Source organism: Etheostoma cragini, chromosome 9 (genome assembly GCF_013103735.1).
Source record: "Etheostoma cragini isolate CJK2018 chromosome 9, CSU_Ecrag_1.0, whole genome shotgun sequence".
NCBI lineage: Eukaryota > Metazoa > Chordata > Actinopteri > Perciformes > Percidae > Etheostoma > Etheostoma cragini.
In genome coordinates this window covers 28,564,568-28,584,586 of record NC_048415.1, presented here as the reverse complement: position 1 = coordinate 28,584,586, position 20,019 = coordinate 28,564,568, and the positions used below count along the sequence as shown (strand labels likewise).

At 39.5% G+C, this 20,019-nt stretch overlaps 1 protein-coding gene and 2 long non-coding RNA genes across 4 annotated transcripts in view; 2 read left to right on the top strand and 1 right to left on the bottom strand.

The window, feature by feature from the left end:
* The window catches only part of LOC117950913 (inactive N-acetylated-alpha-linked acidic dipeptidase-like protein 2), a 498,171-nt gene that overhangs the window by 114,995 nt on the left and 363,157 nt on the right, over positions 1–20,019 (top strand). The gene's annotated exons all lie outside the window — the stretch shown is intronic.
* Positions 1,517–15,858, bottom strand: LOC117950916. 2 transcript variants are annotated; one of them, XR_004658002.1, is made up of 3 exons: positions 15,848–15,858; positions 11,700–11,719; positions 1,517–1,605 (listed from the first exon to the last, which is right to left on the bottom strand). It is a non-coding gene; the product is annotated as an uncharacterized LOC117950916 (long non-coding RNA). The 2 variants fall into 2 exon arrangements; XR_004658001.1 differs by lacking the exon at positions 15,848–15,858 and having other exon boundaries at positions 11,700–11,808.
* LOC117950921 overlaps positions 15,067–20,019 on the top strand; it is a 21,931-nt gene continuing 16,978 nt past the window's right edge. Inside the window, exon 1 of the long non-coding RNA XR_004658007.1 lies at positions 15,067–15,078. This is a non-coding gene — a long non-coding RNA (uncharacterized LOC117950921). The remainder of the gene's footprint in view (positions 15,079–20,019) is intronic.

Genomic DNA, 20,019 nt, shown 5'->3' with positions numbered 1-20,019 from the left:
CACTCCGTTCATGAACGTGACTATGTAGCAAGATAAAGAAGAAGTTAAAGTAAATTACATTTTGCTGATCATAGTTTAGTTATTTTCATTTGAAATGTTTTTCTATGGTATTAGGTTTTTCTTTCTTCTTTTTTTTTATATATATATTTTTTTTTTCAAAAAATAAAGTCTTAACATGATACAGTTAATTCTAGGGATTTGCTGAGCCAAAAGTTTGGTTAAAACTTCTCATTCAATGCATTTTCTTTATTTTCATGACCATTAACATTGTAGATTATCACTAAAGGCATGAAAACTACAAATGAACACATATGGAATTATGTACTTAACAAAAAAGTGTAAAATAACTGAAAACATTTCTTATATTCTAGTTTCTTTAAAGAAGTCCCCATTTGTTCTCTTTACTGCTTTGCACACTCTTGGCATTCTCTTGATGAGCTTCAAGAGGTAGTCACCTGAAATGGTTTCCCAACAGTCTCGAAGGAGTTCCCAGAGATGTTTAGCACTTGTTGGCCCTTTTGCCTTCACTCAGCGGTCCAGCTCTCCCCAAACCATCTTGATTGGGTTCAGGTCCAATGACTGTGAAGGTGCAGCGATCCATCACTCTTCTTGTTGGTCAAATAGCCCTCACACAGCCTGGAGGTGTGTTAAGGGTTGTTGTCCTGTTAAAAAAACTAAGGATGGTCCAACTTAACGCAAACTGGTTGGGATGGCATGCCGCTGCAGTATGCTGTGGTAGCCATGATGGTTCAGTATGCCCTCAATTTTGAATAAATCTCCAACAGTCTCAACAGCAACGCACCCCCACACCATCACACCTCCTCCTCCATGCTTCACGGTGGGAACCAGGCATGTAGAATCCATCCCGTCACCTTTTCTGCGTTGCACAAAAACACGCCAAAGTCCTCAAACTTGGACTCATCAGACCAAAGCCCAGATTTTCACTGCTCTAATGTCCATTCCTTGTGTTTCTTGGCCCAAACTCTCCTTAGCATTAGTTTCCTAGCTGCTATTTGACCATGAAGTCCTGATTCGCACAGTCTCCTCTTAACAGATGTTCTAGAGATGTGTCTGCTGCTAGAACTCTGTGTGGTATTTATCAGGTCTCTAATCTGAGCTGCTTTTAATTTGAAATTTTTGAGGGTGGTGACTCAGATAAACTCATCCTCAGCAGTGGAGGAGACTCTTGGTCTTCCTTTCCTGGAGCGGTGCTCATGTGAGCCAATTTCATTTTAGCGCTTGATTGTTTTTGTGACTGCACTTAGGGACACATTCAACTTTTTTGCAATTTTCCGGACCGACTGATCTTTATTTCTTAAATTAATGATGACCACTTGTTTCTCTTTACTTAGCTGATTGGTTCTTGCCATATCATGAAATTGTAACAGTTGTTCAATAGGGCTGTCGGCTGTGAATCAACCTGACTTCTGAACAACACAACTGATTAACCAACCCCAGTAATAAGGCACCGTGACAAGGCACACCTGTGAAGTGAAAAACATTTCAGGTGACTACCTCATGAAGCTCATTGAGAGAACACCAAGGGTTTGCAGCACTATCAAAAAAGCAAAAGGTGGCTACTTTAAGGAATCTAAAATATAAGACCTATTTAGAATTATTTCACACTTTTTGTTAAGTACATATTTCCACGTGTGTTCATTCATAGTTTTGATGCCTTCAGTGATAATCTACAATGTAAGTAGTCATGAAAATGAAGGAAACGCATTGAATGAGAAGGTGTAAACAAACTTGTGGCCTGTACTGTATGTTTAACATTAAAACATGATTCATGAAATACCAGCAATTAGTTTTTTAATAGCTTACAATTTTATGCACTAAAAATGTATAAATGCTTTTTGCCTCCCACACATTATTATAGGCCCAGTTTAATATGCAACTTCATGTTATACAGTATTAGTAGTTTGAGGTCCCTGCTCAGTCTCTCTTTCAGTTAAGGGTGCCTTGGCATAAAAAAATGTTTAAAACTCTTGATCTAGCTAATATGGATCTTGTTGTGCTGACACCAGAACAGGAAAACTAGCACAATGGATCACTATCTTGTTGTGGTTGTAAGGGTAGGTAGCAAACAGACGTTTGGCCAACCAATATTGGTTGGTTACGTTGGCCCAATGTAACATTGATTTTAAAAACGTTATAATAAAGAACATGGTTAAAAATATACAGGACTGTGTAGAGCACAAAACAACACTGTCGTCATTTTCAAATCAATTGTTTAAGCCGGAAATACTTATATTTATGGGACTCTGCATTATCTGGCTGCTGTTTTTGCCGGTTGCGGAGTGTATTTTGTATTCAGTGTATTCCTTTAATACCCACCAAGTCCGTATTTGCTGTGGAACTGCTGCGGCAATGACTTACAGCTGAAGTCACAAGGACCCACGAGATTCCCAAATTCACATATAATTGCACAATATAACAGGATGTAGTTTCTATAAACAGAACCACAAAACATCTGCCCATTGTGACATTTTCATAGTGTTGTGCACCAAAATCTGATCCGTAGTGAGCACGGTATATTTTCTTTAAAAAATTAACCGGATGTTTTATTTTGTTTTTGTCCTGCACAATCTGCCGTGTGCTAAATTGCTGCGGTGCTCTCTTGCATCCGGCAAAAATAGAAGCTCTGCGTATCTGCTCCGTAGGGCTGGGGTTCGCCAGAACTGGAACGGAGTTGGAACACAGCCGTTCCGCAGTAAAAATACACACATTGACTTTAATGGAAAGCTAATGACTCTGCCACTATTCCGGAGCGGATGTGCAGCCGTTACTTAGCTAGTGGGGGCGTTTTTTTTAGGGAAGGACAGTCTCTTGTCAAGACACATTTTTGAAAAACTTGTTTGAAAAGCACGTGGGTCTGACATATGGGTTGACCAAAATGTAGGAACCCTTGCAAACCTCAAAATTAAATTCTGTGTTTTTGGTGGGATTTTGTACAATGTATTTGCACGTCCAGAGGTGATGAGTAGCACAAAAAATGCAACCGCAACAGAAGTACAGACTGTAGTTACAGCAACAGGCATAGAGCCAGCAGAAAAAAAACAATTGTCGCACATTTGGGCACTGGTAATATGGAGGGAAGTTTACTACCAACATTATGATACAAAGTTGGTTGAACATTGGCAATGTATCCCCTTATGATTATCTAGCAGAAACACTGTTTTATCACAAAACCAACACAAATATTGTTTTTAGGATCTTTGAGAAAAAGGCCAGTCACAGTTAAATGCAAATGCAGTATTGGACGATGAAAGTAATTATAAAGAAATCAACACTATACCAGCTGTGCATAAAGTTCCCACCATTTAAAAAAAAAGATTGTGTGCTTCTGTCAAATTGTACTGTGCAGGCGGAAAATAAAAGTTTACAAAACTGAACACAATTTTTTTATTATTACAACAGATTTCACAAGCAGTTTGGTAACATCAACTGATGGTAGAGAGTAACACTCATGCATCTGAAAACAGAATAAATAATTGAACGTAGCCTGGTCCTGAGCCGTAAAGTGAAAACAACGTATTTAACATCAGTTTATGCTCTCCAGCTGATTAAACCACTAACTCACTTTTTCCAGTTTAAATTGAAAATCTGTAATTTATTCTGGCATTTCAAAGACTTGTAGATGAGAGAAACGTTTTGTGAAATCAAACAAAAGAGAAGAATTTCTGGAGGTTTTTTTAACTTGCATGGCAGCTGGATGATTGAGATATCACAAGATCACACCAAAATCTTGTCAGGCTTCAAGTAATGCATTTTTGTCCAAACCACCCTGGTTCAGATCAATTAGTGTCCTGCACACTGGCAGCTGCCGACGTGTTTTTGGGTGTCTGTGACGACACAGAGAAGCAACAAAACAACAATGCCAGCTCCTTAAGAGGTTAGCGCAGATGCAGCAATAGCATCAGTTAGGCTTGCACGATATTGGGAAAAAAATGACATTGGAATATTTGTTCCCTGTGATATATATTGCAAAATGAAAAAAGAAAAAGTAGTTTTAAAAAACTGACATAAATACCTCTATTCGGAATATTCTTGATGACTGCGGTAATTTTGTAGGGGAGTGCATCTACATAGAAGATAAAAATTAAAAAATAGCTTTCCTAAAGTGAATCATTCTTTGTTGAACTTTAACACCAGAGGAGCTCGGCTCTGAGACTACTCTTCTAAAGTGATTTTGGAGGGAAACTATGTAGAAATACACTGGTTGACTAGCACAACACCATTGGAGAAATGGCCGGGAGACGTTGTGATCATGTTGCATTAATCAGGTGATTAAGTATGTGTTTGCAGGACACATAAAACACTGACTGCTGTAGCTTCACTGACTACCCTACGCGCATCCCTGTGTCAGCGGCAGCTGCTGCCTACGATACTTTTCTACACACGGAGAGCCTGACTTCCCATAACAATAACCTCCGTCAGACTGTAGTCAGATTTACACGTTGTCCACGTGGCTACCGGTCTTAAAGGGAAAGGGTCGGACAGTTACATGTAAAAGGAGAACGGGGAAAGTTTACTTTTCTATCAAGCGGCAAAAAAGTTTCAGCGTCAACATCGCAACGTCCTGCGATGTGACTGTCGCGCATGCTCACACCGTAATATCGATGCTAATACAGTCAGCCCTAGCATCAGTTACATAAATTGAGAGTATGGGCCCTATTTTGCACTTGGCTCAGCGAGGCATAGCCAAAGTTTCTTTTCTATTTTAAGACCGTCCAGTGCCCACGCCTTTTAAATAGCAAATGCACTTGTGCCCATCTTTGCGCGTGCTGGTCTTACAGGGAGGTGTCATCAGGTGAATTCTTGGTGTATTGCTATCTTGAGGCAGCGGGGAGTGATTGCACCATTGACCAACAAAAACCTGGACTAACGTCAATAGCGCAGCATTCCATTGTAACAGCCTAGGCTTAGAAAAATTTGACGGTGGGAATCCACCATTACAATAGCAATGCACCAAGGTACAAATGCAAATGCCCCGGATGCAACAACAGTGCCTCTGCAAAATGGTCTCAGGGAGGGATGTTGTATCAACGTGTGTACTTTGGCTTCAGCAGTCACACCACTCGGTCGCAAGCCAAGACACTTTAGTAAATTCCATAGACATTTTCTTTGTAAATCTTTACAATCATTCCCCAAAGGAATCAAGCTGGGCAACCTAGCAGTTTTTTAAAACTTTTTGCCATTTTTAAACGTGTAGGTTGCTAGCTCAAAGTTTGTTGTTGTTCCCGTAGCAAAGAGTTTGAGAACACAGAGCATGGAAGGTGAGGGACAACCGGGCGTGATTTCTGGAACTTATCCTGGAAATGTATTTCCATTGATCCAGACTCTCAGCCACTTTACCTTAAATGCCCCCCCAGTAAAACTCAGTTGGCCTTAGGAAGAAGTAGACAGAAGACAACTTACTATAAAAATAAAAAACACTAAATTTTGACAAGGTGGTTTGTGAACAGCACGTCCTGTAAAAGCACAGTGTGTCTCCTCCAGCTCTGCTTCTAAACCTTGCCCATTATCCGTCTGTTTACAGGTTCTCATCTACCTTCACTTCACTGCAGCTCATTTCACTGATTACTTCCCTCCTTGTTAAAGTAGCGTTAATCAGTAAAATCAGCTGCTTTAAGGACTGATTGCAGTGATTCTCTGGCCACGATAGCATGGCATTTTTACATCAGCCATTTGTGGATGAATTAACATGAACACCTTGCATTCCAAGGCCTTCATCGTATTTTCTTACCCCTTCTATGCTGTAAGACGTCAATTCTGGCACACAAACTGCATAACCAAAGCAACAGCACTTATGCTTTATAATACACTTACATGGAGTTGATTAAGAATAACTCCTAAGACATTCTCAACAATATGTTAAACATTATAAGCCTCAAGTATGTAATATTTACTGCAGGGCAGTTTACATTAAATTACAATCCCCAATCACCCCAAATTGCTGCATGTTATTTGAGGTCAACACACCTACTGCATATGTGAAAAAAAGTAGTATAAAGCCTGTGGTGCGGCACAAAAGCTGATAAAGTTCATCGAGTGATGTCACTTGTCAACATCGTTAGGACTGAAGACAATCTGGATGTAGAGATATAAGGTTACCAGACCTCCGGAGCCCACTCCACATCTCTGATTAAACTGCAACTTCTATTTGTAGACAATTTAGTGGTAGACCTACAATAAGTACCAGATCTCAACTTTTATGTATAAAGAAAATACTTTAATTTCTAAAAAGTGTTATTCCCTTTTCTGTCACTGTTTTGTTTGAATAAAACCAGTTGCTATTTGCTTATTAGTTTTTCGTCTCTGTTTTCTATTGTGAGTGAATTCAGTTCAGCATCCATAAAGTATTCACATTGCACAGGAATTTGAAATGCCAATGGTTGAGGCACTTGTAAATCACTTAAAAGTGTCCCCTGGAAACACTTGCGATTTGCGTGTGTTTTCTTAATGTTGCGTGTTGTGGCCTCACATGCCAAGCTCGCACAGTGGGTGGCTGTGGCCTTATGTAACCTTCTTTTATCCTCATAACACCATATACAATACTAAATGAAGGTAACTGTTGGCACAAGTAAGTCAAAGAGTAACGTGAGTTATTTATTAAATAGCTTTAAATCATATTAACTAAATCTTTACAATCATTCCCCAAAAGAACCAAGCAGGCCTGCCTTGTTGCATGATCCAATGTTTTTCCTCAAAACTTAGCTATTTATAGCATGTGGCTTGCTCACTCTAAAGCTGTTGAGAACGGCAACACACAGAGAGTGTAAGGGGAGGGACATCCGGGGGATATCCAGGCCAGGGATACATCCGGCCAGGGATACATCCGGCCAGGGATACATCCGGCGATCAATTGCCTCACATGCGGTGGCGTTGATCCAGACTACATTTCTCCTAATGCAAGCGTTTTGTCCTGTTGTAACGCATTTGCGCTGGTCAGCCACCATAGTGTTTTCGGGTAAAATCCCCAAAAATAGTTTTTTTTCCCTCTACTTCGCTCCTTGACAGCTTATATTTCAGTAGTATGATATACCACTCTCTCTCTTTTTCCTCTCTCTCCAGCTGCAGTTAAACTGCCTGACTGTCCCAGCGGCACTTGTTAAAGTAACAGTACGCAAAGAATACCAGTCAAATTAAACTGAGAATATGCAAATAATGAGTCCTAAAGTCGATTAACTTAACTAACACTCATTTTTGCTTATAGTTAGATTTACTGACCGTTTAAACCTGTCTTTCTTCTCTAAGGTTATGTTAACCTAGGTTTCATACAGCATTGTATGTGTAAACATGCATGCAGATTTGCATATTGCTCCATCTCTGTCTCTGGTGCTTGTATCCGTGTCACATGTGAACTTGAAACACAGGTCTTGTCAAAATAAAATATATATAAAATATGACAGCCATATCAGTAACGCTGTGTTTGGTGTTCCAAATAGCAATATAATGCTGAATAGATGAATACAAATTCAACGCTTTGTAAGTAAGACAACATCCGAACTGAGACATTATGCAATTTGTAGCGGTTACATTTAAATCATTCGAATGCCCAATGTCCCAGTGTGTGGTGTTAAAATATAGAGGAGGAATATTTTATTCTCATGAAGATGACTTTATTGCTGACATAAAGCAATCATGGGAGGGGGTTGGGAGCAGAGAGGGGGCGTGTACACGGAGGGGGGAATCAAAGAAACAAATGAAAATGGAAAGTGTGAGCAGAGTGAATACAAATAGAGAGAGAGAGAGAGAGAGAGAGAGAGAGAGAGACAGACAGAGAGAGACAGACAGAGAGAGAGAGAGAGAAGACGAGAGCATATTACGTCATGACACACAAACACCATGTTGATGCAGTGTTTGCTGCAATAGGAACTGATAATGAGGATTATAAATTATGTGGTGGATTAAAAGCTTTTGTGATACACATAAAAGTTTGCTCAGTGATCATGGTCAATGGACCGATCACTAAGCAAACTCCATGACAATTATCAGTTGCCTTGGAGATCTTCAACTCAGTGGAGAGCTCCCCATCCGCTAATTAAGACTGAGGGATGTGGTTAAAAGGCACTAAAAAAACTTGGAATTTACAACTAATTCTAAGATCAACAGTGTAGCTGGTTTATTAATATTAACTGTTTTAAACAGATATCAAAGAGATATTAAGATACCAAGTGCACCCCAAACTCCACAGAGGAGGTGTAGCAGGAGCAGCATTTTCGCAGAGCAGCAGCTGTTACACAGGATACATGCAGGGACATTATTAAATGTACGTAACTTGCATTTTGGCCGCACTCAGAGCCCAATTCACAATTATGCATTAAAGCAGAGAAAAAATTACAAGTGTAATGCGTGCCTTCACGCTACCTATTTCAACAACTGGATAAATTAAAACAGTAAAAAAATAAATAAAGAGTATCTGTTTCGTTGCATGTGAGGCGGACAGCTAAAAAAGTGTATATGCAACCATAGAGCAGTAAAAACAAATCTGATTACATAAATCACCTTAGTAGGTTGTTTAAGAAGTGTGCTACCCAGATGTTTAAAATGTGTTGATGCAGCTACGTCAGCAAGCATTGAGTAAGTGGTCACTTTCAGGGTCTTCACCCTATTATAACAACAACTGACAGCATTTCCAGACTTTCCTCCTCAGAACTGCAGAGGAGGGTGTGGAGTTCAAACAACAATGCTGTGATGATATGTTAATAAGGAATCCACTTGATACTGTCCCTGGATTATAAAAGGTTCATTATATCAAAGAATTTTCAGCATCAATTTATAAGCGGATGAAGATGGATGGATGGACGAATTTACAAGCTCTGCAGTAGCTCCGAGAGTGACCAAGCCTAAATGTACACTCTCTCTCTCATTTAATTTAACATAGTTTGTATAAGACATGTTAATGTAACATCTTAGATAACATAGAAAGTGTAGGTTAGTATAGTATAGGGGTAAAGGTGAAAGTCTATAGAAGGGTTACCAAAACTAACATAAAGTCCCTTGAACCTATACAGCCACCAATCGGTGCACTCCACATAGAATACCTCCTAAAAGACCACTCCACAAAAATGTAAATCATTGACCCCTTACATTGGTACATGACAATGCTTAATTTGAACTCCTGATTCAAATTTATAAGTTGTCAGATATTTCAGGGGGCTGGTCCACACAGCATTTTTGGATGGGAGATAAACATGCTGTGGTTTATTGGCAACTCTTTGCGTCTTGGTGGGCGCTAAGTGCCGCACAGAGCAAAAAAATAGGTAAAATCGCCTTGGAAAGAAACTCATTTTGGTGAAACATGTGTACATTCAAAAGTTGTTTTAGTTTTGCAACAGAAAATTCAGATAGGACAAATAGTCTATTTACCCTGCAAAGATCTGAGGAGCAGTTACGCCTCATAAATCAACCTCATTAGGGACACCCGGGAGAATGATCTTATCATATTTGCAAGGCCAACCCCTTCAGTAGTAACTACAGAAATGTCTTGTCATGTTGGAGAATTAAAGTTTCCATTCTCCATGCGTGGTATGCAAATAAAATAATGTAGAATAAATCATCTGATGGAAACAAGTCAAACTTCATGGTATGACTGGCCATCTGCATAGTGTAAAATATGGCTTGTACATCCCAGCTTGAACAGACAAGAAAGAGCAAGCAACAGCAGGAATAAATAAGAGTGATGGGGTTTTTGCTGAGCGTGCATATGTCCTTCTCAGTCAACAATGGACTTCATTATGAGCATACACACTCCGAGATCTGTGGGTATGCTCCCTGTGTGTGTATGTTTGGGTGTTTTAATGGGTGTATGTACTGAATGTGGCCCCTGTTTTTGTGCTGGTGATTTTCAATTTGTGTTCAAATTAACCTGAATGAGAAAGAGCAACATGAATTTCATTGATTTATTATTTTTATTATCCTTCTTCCTACATGCTGTACATTGCAGGACGCTTTGTTAGCATCACGGAAAACCGCAGTAATCCAGAGGTATTTCCCTACCCAGTCCAGTTAGCAACGTGTTCATGAGACTCCATTTCAACAATGAATGAATGAAAAATAGCAATGCATGTCATCTAAATTCGCACCTAGCCGCCTACGTAGCAGCTGACGGGAGCTGGCTGCAGGACGACTTAATCACCATGAACAGTTTGTAATGTTTCATTAGACTACAACTACTTAAGAGTCTGCTCTTGAGACTTTGCTCTAATTTTTGAGGCAATTAGGACCGAATTTTGGGACAAAGAACAAGAATTACAGTATCACAGAGACAAATGACAAGTTTGTGAGATGCAGGGTACAGTACTGTAAAAATAGGGGAACAAGGGAAGAACAAAAAAATTTGCAAGGAGCAAAGCAGAGTAGTATTTCCTGATCAATCTTCGTTAATCAAAAGACAATGATGGAAAAAATATGCCATTTGTTTTGACATAACAAATTTACTTCTCCCTAACAACCCTTTGCTTTTCTGAAAGTGTTGCAAACCTTTGGTGTTCTCTCAATGAGCTTCATGAGGTAGTCACCTGAAATGGTTTTCACTTCACAGGTGTGCCTTGTCAGGGTAATTAGTGGAATTTCTTGCCTTATAAATGGTGTTGGGACCGTGAGTTGTGTTGTGCAGAAGTCTGGTTGATACACAGCCGACAGCCCTATTGGACAACTGTTAGAATTCACATTATGGCAAGAACCAAACAGCTAAGTAAAGAGAAACAAGTGGCCATCATTACTTTAAGAAATGAAGGTCAGTCAGTCCGGAAAATTGCAAAAACTTTGAATGTGTCCCCAAGTGCAGTCGCAAAAAATCTTCAAGCGCTACAACAAAACTGGCTCACATGCGGACTGCCCCAGGAGAGGAAGACCAAGAGTCACCTCTGCTGATGAGGATAAGTTCATTGGTCACCAGCCTCAGAAATCGCAAATTAACAGCTGCTCGGATTAGAGACCAGATAAATACCACACAGAGTTCTAGCAGCAGACACATCTCTAGAACAACTGTTAAGGGGAGACTGCGCGAATCAGGCCTTCATAGTCCAACAGCAGCTAGTAAATCAATGCCAAGGTTTGCCAAAAGAGATTTGTTTGGGCAAATAAATACAAGGAATGGACATTAGACCAGTGGAAAACTATGCTTTGGTCTGATGAGTCCGAGTTTGAGATCTTTGCTTCCAACCGCGTGTTTTTGTGCAACGGAGAAAAGGTGACCGGATGGATTCTATATGCCTGGTTCCCACGTGAAGCCTTGAGGAGGAGGTGTGATGGTGTGGGGGTGCTCTGCTGGTGGCAATGTTGTGAATTTGTTCAAAATTGAAGGCATACTGAACTACATGGCCACCACATCATCCTGCAGCGACATGTCATTCCATCCAGTTTGCGTTTAGTTAGACCATCCTTAGTTTTTCAACCGGACAATGACCCTAAACACAACTCTCAGGCTGTGTAAGCGCTATTGACCGAGAAGGTGAGTGATGGAGTGCTGTGCCTCCACAGTCACTGGACCTGAACCCAATCGATGGTTTGGTGAGAGCTGGACCGCAGAGTGAAGGCAAAATGGCCAACAAGTGCTAAGCATCTCTGGGAACTCCATCAAGACTGTTGGGAAACCATTTCAGGTGACTACCTCTTGAAGCTCATCAAGAGTGTGCAAAGCAGTAGTCAAAGCAAAGGGTGGCTACTTTAAGGAAACTAGAATACAAGACATGTTATCAGTTATTTCACACTTTTTTGTTAAGTACATAACTCCACGTGGTCATTCATAGTGTTGATGCCTTCAGTGATAATCTACAACGTAAATAGTCATGAAAAAAAGAAAACACGTTGAATAAGAAGGTGGTTCCAAACTTTTTTAAATTTTTGTTGAATGGCTTACTGACTACTTGGTAGTGTGTCATTTTGATATCTTTGTTTATGATTTGAGAGATTTTGAACACAGGTAAAAATGTTTTGAGGCAAAGTTTCATTTTGCAAGATGAGTCACAGGTTTTGTAAATAGTGCTTGAAGATGGTTTGTGTTTGTTTTCAGGAAATGGAGCAAGTTTTAGAAACTGTTTTATACTGTTTTGCTGCAGTTAAATACTGTAAATATCCTCTGTACCAGACAAAACCTAATATTTCCGAGGACACAAGATCACTTTATAATTATAATAGGACCGTGTGGTAAACTTATGAACCTAACTCATATTTACGCTAAAGATTTGTGTTGTTGTGGCCGGGTTGGCCCAGGGATAGAGCAGGCACCTAGTACATAGAGGTTTATACCTCGATGCAGAGGTCCAGGGTGTGAATCTGGTCTTCGCCCTTTCTCACCTAACTGTACTGTCAAATAATTAAAGACAGAAAAGCACAAATAATATCTTTAAAAAATACAAAGATTTGTGTTGCTGTTGCCCAGAGAAAATGACAGAGAAAATAAAAACAGACATAAGATCCTTTTTAAGTACACCAAGATGCCAAACAAGTACATTAAGTCCTCATATTGAGACAATTTGTTAACATCTTTATAAGAATTGGTGCTTATGGAAATACTAACTTCATTATGTCACAGGCCAAGGAGACCGAAAGAACTGAGGAACAGTGAGACCAGGGACAGTCAGGTGTAGAGTCTCAGGTAAGGAACAGGAAGACCAGGGAAGGTCAGGTGACTCTCAGGTAAGGAAGAGGGAGACCAAAGACAGTCAGGTGTAGAGTCTCAGGTAAGGAATTGTGAGACCAGAGACAGTCAGGTGTAGAGTCTCAGGTAAGTGTGTCGAGCTTAGCTAATATTTTTGGAGATGTGTAGCTTTACCAGTGGTTTATGATTAGCAAATTTATTTATTATATGTGCCCCCTTCAAAAATTGCTCTTCAGAAATGTTATGTTTATCAACTGTTAGATCAGACTTACGCCCATGGCCACAACTACAAAATTAAGACCACATTTGAAATAAATCCGAATTTTCCTGTTGAAATCCGACTACATGACATAGATGCTAGCTGCAGGCCCCCAAAAAACATAATGCTCCTACTTTTGAGTGGCAGAAATTATCTACGTGCTCATTATTTCTCCACAGCAATAACTTGAGACAGAATGTAGAACTTGCCAATAAATACAGTATGGGTTAAAGGCAGCATGTCATCCGGTTATTCGTTAGAAATCACACAAAGAGGCTGATTACTGTGAATCTTAATGGCATGTGTTGCTCTAAATGTGTCATGATACTGTTGGTAAAGTACCAAAATATCTGCACGGTGAAGATATTTCCCTCATGTGTTCTTTCCACAGTACATGTGGTTTTGTATCTTCTTTGGTATGGTTACACATTAGGGTTTGATTTATGCTGTGGAGCTGTGTTGCTCTCAAGTCAAATCCTATTTTAAAATAATACAAGTCAGAACATAACATGCAGTCTCATGGTGCTCCAAACAGCCCTGTGAATATAAGTGAACCTGAAAGAGTAGAACAGGAACTCAATAAACAAGTGAAATGCATACTACAACTGAATCCTACAATATAGAGCTCCTTTATGCATTTACATTACGTCGATGGCTTTGAAGGTGCATCTTAACTGCAGCTGAAGCTGATACATGCAGTCGTGCTGCAGGAAAGAAGTGCAGAACATGTACATGCAACTTCAGATCTTAACAAACACACAGTTGAAATCAATAATGAAAGAATAGACTTCTTAGTGGCGATGGAAGGCACAAATAACAACCACTGTCTTTAAGCAGAGGTTTGAGTTTTATTTCCTATATGCGTAACTAGGTTTTGCATAACTTCATGAAGTCATGATAAAAATCTAATTGTAAACAACTATTGCTAAAAATTACTTCATCCTGCAAAACTGCTGGCTATTTAACAGGTCTACTCATCACGTGTCAGTTTGATTTTCAGATAAACAGCTTAAATTATGTAAATATTACATATGGGAAAGTAGTAGTCTGGATCGACAGAAGAACATTTACAGGGGGCCATTTCAGAAAGCAGGTTTAGTGAAAACTGAGTTTTTGTTGAATTCCCTGGACACACACATGTAGGAGCTGTTACAAATGTATGTGTAAAACCTTTTGAAATAATATTATGAATGTTGATGATGGTGCTGTAGCCTCACAATGGGATTAGTAGGCCTAGGACTTTCTCGCTCGCAGGACTGCACCTATATGTAATGTCATGTAACCTACATAACCTTATCCGTCCTCGTATCACTAATGTCACCCATCGTGGACATGCTCTACATCCCAGCACATTCTTTGTGTTGCATTACTTTTTTTTTGCAAAAAGCAGTTTTCTTTACGATATTTGCGATGCGGAGCATTTTAGTAAAGCCACTGGATGCGGAGCTTTCAGAAAAGTGAAACTTTTCTTTTAAACGTTCTTTTAGAGTTCCCTGGACACAAACCAGTGAGAGCTATTAAAAAGATAATTATCAAAAATCACAACTATGTTAGTGATGGTGCTGCAACCTCAGAATGGGATTAGTACTAGCTTCCTTTTTTTGTCTGCAGGATTTCACCTAAATGAAAAAAATAGGTGTAGTCTACTACTATTCCAGTTTCCACCAGTAATATTATTTACCTGTGATTAAATATGAAATAAATCCATTATATTAGAGTTTACGCATTGATTTGAGGAGCAATTTTCTCCCACACCAGGGCTTGGATTTGGGTTCTTATATGCAGCTTGTCTGATGACCACATAGAGAAAAGGTGTGGATTATTCCACACCTTCCACACTATACTCAGGCGTGGCTGACCTGAAACAAAAACACAAGCAGTTCTCTTCCCAAAAAAAGTCAGAGTAACGTTATGGAACTTAACAGCAAGTTTAGAAGAAAAAATGTGGCTGGTTGCAACAAGGCAGGTCTACTTGGTTCTATCGGAAAATACAAAGACTTAATTAAAAGCATTTCATATTTTACTGGGACAGTTTTTGATTTGTGGCGTTTTCTTTTGCAGGGTGCAAATGTTCCACCTAAGCAAGATCTTTCTCCAGACCAATTTGCTGCCTGGCTGAGGTGTTTGTAATGTAATAATCGCATAAGCAGGGATTACATCTGTCCATATTTATGACAGCAGTGTTTAAGTGAATTGCACAATTCACAATGTTGCTCTAACTTGAAGATCCAAAATGTTTCTTTTTGGAATGGTTTCTTTAGTAAATCTCCTAGACATTTCCATGGCTTCAATACCTACTGCTTTGAGTGAGTCCGGGTTTAGTGCTTGGCCATGGGGTAGTCTGTATTTTCTGAGTGCCTGGCATATTTATGTTCAGTGATTCTTTTTCACTTTATTATTTGTTCTCCCCACATAGAAATAGCCACATGGGCATTGTAGTATGGAATGCCCATTTTTAAAATAGTAAATACTTGAATTAATACCTCTGGCGCCAAAAGTCTTTTTCATTTCTGCCTTGGTATTTTTTGGTTATGACTCATTGATCACAATGCTAAGTAAAATTCTTGTCCCTTGATCTTAAATGATTTAGTTCCCTTCCTCTACAATACCTTAACCATACTGTATTTGTTGTGCTCACAACCTTTCCCTAACCATATTTCTACTGTATTTGACCTACTTAAGTATTGTGGGAAAAGAATATGAAAGTTTGCAATGGGCATACAAGAACCAGGGATGGGGCTAGAAGGGAGGCAAAGCTAAAAGGCAGTATAACAGTGAAGATTTGCTCACTGCTCAAATTTTTCTGTTTGGCCCTTTTTCACTGCCTTGCACTCACACACAGACACGCATTACACATGAGCATACAGAACACACAGCTTGTTGGAGTTTAATGGATTTTTACAAACCAGTACCTGGATTGTCACAGTCTAATAAGTTTGAGTGCAGTTAATTGTATTTTCGTCTCTGGGTGTGCGTACCTCAGTGTGTATAAGGAGGATAAGGACAGAGCTGTGGTATCCCTTGTGAGTCTGATATACCTGCCTCATTACCATGGCTCAGTCTTTGCCTGAATTCTCACCTTGTGTGTAAATTAGTGGAGGAGAGGAGAGCGCAGTTGAAGCCAGGTACTGTACCAGCCAACTATTTCTGCTCCGCTATAGACAGCCAAAATCCACAATTCTTTCCCCCAATACAAAAACACATTGCAACATTAAGCTCAAGCTAATTTAATGATTATGGTTACAGTCTAGTCTGCAGCATAACATGTTTCTCTATGTTTGTAAGGACTATGCTTCAGAGACCCCACACATATATACACTCATCTCTGCTCCCCACACAACTGTTTCCACTAATCCAAAGTGGCTTTCTAGTCAGCATGTGTGTAGCTTGACATCTTAATTAAAAATGGGACAGTCCTGATTGCCCAGCCTCTGTCCTTGTCACCATTATAAAACTTAAGGGTAGCTACCATTTTTCAAAAACCTGGATCCTATTTTCATATTATTTGTGTCTAAGTGACTGATAGGAACATCAATCTTTGACATTTGTCCTGTATTAAGCAAAGCTGCTGCAGTTGGCAGCAGCTAAACAAGCTACAAAACAATTGGTTTGTTCACTATCTACAGTTTTATAGCAACTATTTCTTTCATGGAAAGCAGTTCTACTATGTCAATCTGTCCAAAGGGATGTCTCAAATGCAGCCCTGTCTCCTAGCGGTCATGGTAGGCTGTGTCATCTGGACGCACCAGCAGTTTGTTTGTCAATACTTAGAATTCCTCATGGGTGCGGCAGAAGGTATGCAGCTTTAATTTCTGCCTATAGATCATGGTCCCCAGGGATGTTTTCTCTAGTGTAGGAAGTAGGGTTGCTAAATTAGATTTTTAATATGATTATTTTCCATTTAATTATAAGGATTATTAGATGACCCGGCCCTAGAGTATTTGTTTGAAATTTTTAACCAGGAATGTTAGAGACCTTCCTGTACCTTGATCTGTTGTGTGGATCAAGGTACAAACTGTGGAGGGGATCACGCTTTGGCAGTTGCCGCCCCAAGACTTTAGAAGAGGTCACCCCCTAAATTTTGCACCATTACAGATTTAGCTCCAAACTCAAAACTTATTGATTTAGAATGCTTTTAATACATATAAGGGGTTGTGACATTATCCCTCTCCTCCTCCTGTTTTATGTAACCTTTTCAGATCTGACTGTGTTCTGTTGTTCTTTTTATTGTATGTTATTACTGTCTTGTCCTTGGGGTAAAGCACTTTGAATACATGCTGGTTGCTGTAAAGCCCTAAATGTTGATTGAGTGATTGTTTGATTGATTGATTGATTGATTGATTATTAATATAGATATCTTTTCTGACTGGTAACGGACACTCGTTAACAGGTCATTAACCCTCTTTTGCATGTTGTTGCCATATGGCAAATATTGAAGTGAAATGTGCACATTTTGCCTAGTGTGCTCAATTGAATCTCTATAACTTTAGGCTACTCTAGCACTATGTTTGCAATTATTTATAATATTTTAAAAGAAAAACATAAAATGTATTTACATTATGCTATTCCAGCCATTTTTTAATGAATATATTATCTGAATTATTAATTACACACTAATGTAAATTAATTGCTCACCAATAAAAATGAGTTATTCCAAAGGAAATCATGTTGGCTCACTCAAATGATCTGTTGGTCCACTGACATTTATAATCAATATACCCTTCTGGTTTAAATAGGGAGTTCCTAAAGGAAGATTATGTATCAGAAATATGTTTTCAGTGACATATAGTTCAGTAATTGTAAGTTTAGTCAGTGTGTTGTGCTTATTTTGCCCCTAATCAAGTACATTGGTTCCGTGTGTCTTCTTTCAGGTGTATTTGACAGATTTATTACAGTGTTATTATTAATAATTATCAAAAACTACAATTAAAACTAAACTAATTTGACTGTAAACACATTGGGCTATACATGTTGATACATATAAGTTGAATTTGTTTGGTCATTATTTCAATAAAAGCATGTTTCTAAAGAAATAATGGATTTTTTGGCACTTTCCACGAATGCGCGTTGTTGCCATATGGCAACAAATTACCAACTACCCCCCCTTCAACTTTTAAATTTTTTTTTCAATTGCATTATTTAAGCATCCTGGAGTAATAAAAACACATCAAGATATTTTTACCATGTTTAAAAAATAATTCATGCAATAGAGGGTTAACTGTTAACCAGAAAGCAGGCAGCTGAGTCCCAGTTCACACAACTGGGAGACACACTTTCCATATTTGCGGACGGCTGCGGACTTGTACTTGCAAGTCCACAGCTTTCTGTGGAGCGTATGCTCGAGCCCGTCTCCACCGCATCCACCTGCAAGGTTGTCAGCAGTGTCAGCCGGGGAAACACTCCCCGTGTGTGTAGGACTGCAGTTTAACCCACCAGTCCTCCATCGATACAGTGGCATGTGTCATGTAACTTTGGGCTGTGAGTGCCGTCAACCAGAGAGCCAACAGAAAAATAGAGCTTTAAAACGTAACTAGTGCAAAGTTCTCTACCACCCCTCATTGCTGAATTCTCCAGACAGAAAGGGCTAATCACCTGCTATGAGCCAGACTACGCTAATTTGGCCTAGAAACCAGAGGTCTTCTGACTTAAGTCCAGATCTGGGAAGTCAATACTAGAAATAGTAGATCATTTCACATATTCAGAAGCTGTATTGTTTTTCAGTTTTCATTTGATTTTGATATTGGCCAAAGTGGTCAAGGATGCATTTCAAAAAAGTCAAAGGCGTTAGTGACTTTCTGCCTGTAATTTGAGTTTCATACAGTGACTTTTACTGGGAAATCTCTGTCTCATTTCTCAAGGCTTTGAAGGATTTAGCCAAGGCCATGGCCCAGAAAAACGCTGTTTAATGGATGTTTTGATGTCCTTGAGTTTGACATCTTATTTCCACATGAATAAGATGTACTCATCACTGTGGGTATTTCAGCGCTCATGGGATGCATTTGTGATTCACTAACATGGTCTTATTCCCTGGTTGGGTTTTAACATGCTTTCCTGCACATGCTTAGACACTTCAGGGAAAGTCTTTCTACATACGGTTATTATCTTCTCTTAAACTGGGTCGGGTGACTATAATGCAGTCTGATTTAAAGTTGAAGCTCCAGAGAGGATTCATCCATCAACCAAACACTGTACAGTCTTCTGTACACATCATCTTGTCTATGCCATAATATCCTTTGTAGGATACGCTGAAATATTGATTCCACCTACACAAAAGCTTTTACGGGTGTTTTTAGGTTTTGTAATTTGTGAATATGCCTTACAAAAGATTTGGATGACATTCTACGTTATTTATAACGTTGTTATTCCATCACTGAATGCGGCAACTTAACAGTTAGGTATATTCACATAAACGACTGGTTAAGATTGGAAACAAGTTTGTGGTTTGGGTTTAAACACTGGTCTGCTTAAGTAGTACTCCCGGGAAACAAACTGGGTAACATTTTTCCTTTTTCTGGGTGAAATTCTTGTGATTTCCCTAGGTGTGCACAATATATTGCAATCACATTGGTATCAGACTGATGACCAAAACTCTCCAGATCTCAACAACAAGTAATTCTTTCCACCTAGCTGCAGTTGTGTGTGTCAGGGTGGCGCTGGCGAGTGTTTTATTACTTTGTTTGCGAGCGTGGAGTTTGCAAGTGCACTATGCAATACTTATTGTACACTGCTGGAGCTGCTCCCCCTGTGAAGTGTGTGAAGATGGATGGATGGACTTTGCAGTACTTGCAAGGTGGAAGTAATGCAAGGAGGACGTCAAATCCTTCAACATCACCAGTCCTGATTGGTGGGAGGCCAATAACAGCCCCACAATGGGAACAAAGGTTGGCTTGTTACCTTTTGCTGACTTTCGGCATGCATTCAATTTACCACGTCCCTCATTTTTCTTTTAACTTCAATTAAGATCAGCACTCAAGACATATGGTGTCCCTTGGCAGAGGTCTTTGCCCATCCATCCTATCCAGTAGTTATTTACTGTGCTGCCTAAAAACTGTTATGGCATCCAGGCTTTATCAGTTCTTAGTGATATCTGGCCACTCTGCCCATCTTTCGACAGGCTCTGAGCACGCGAATGCCCAGGCCTCAGTGTCGA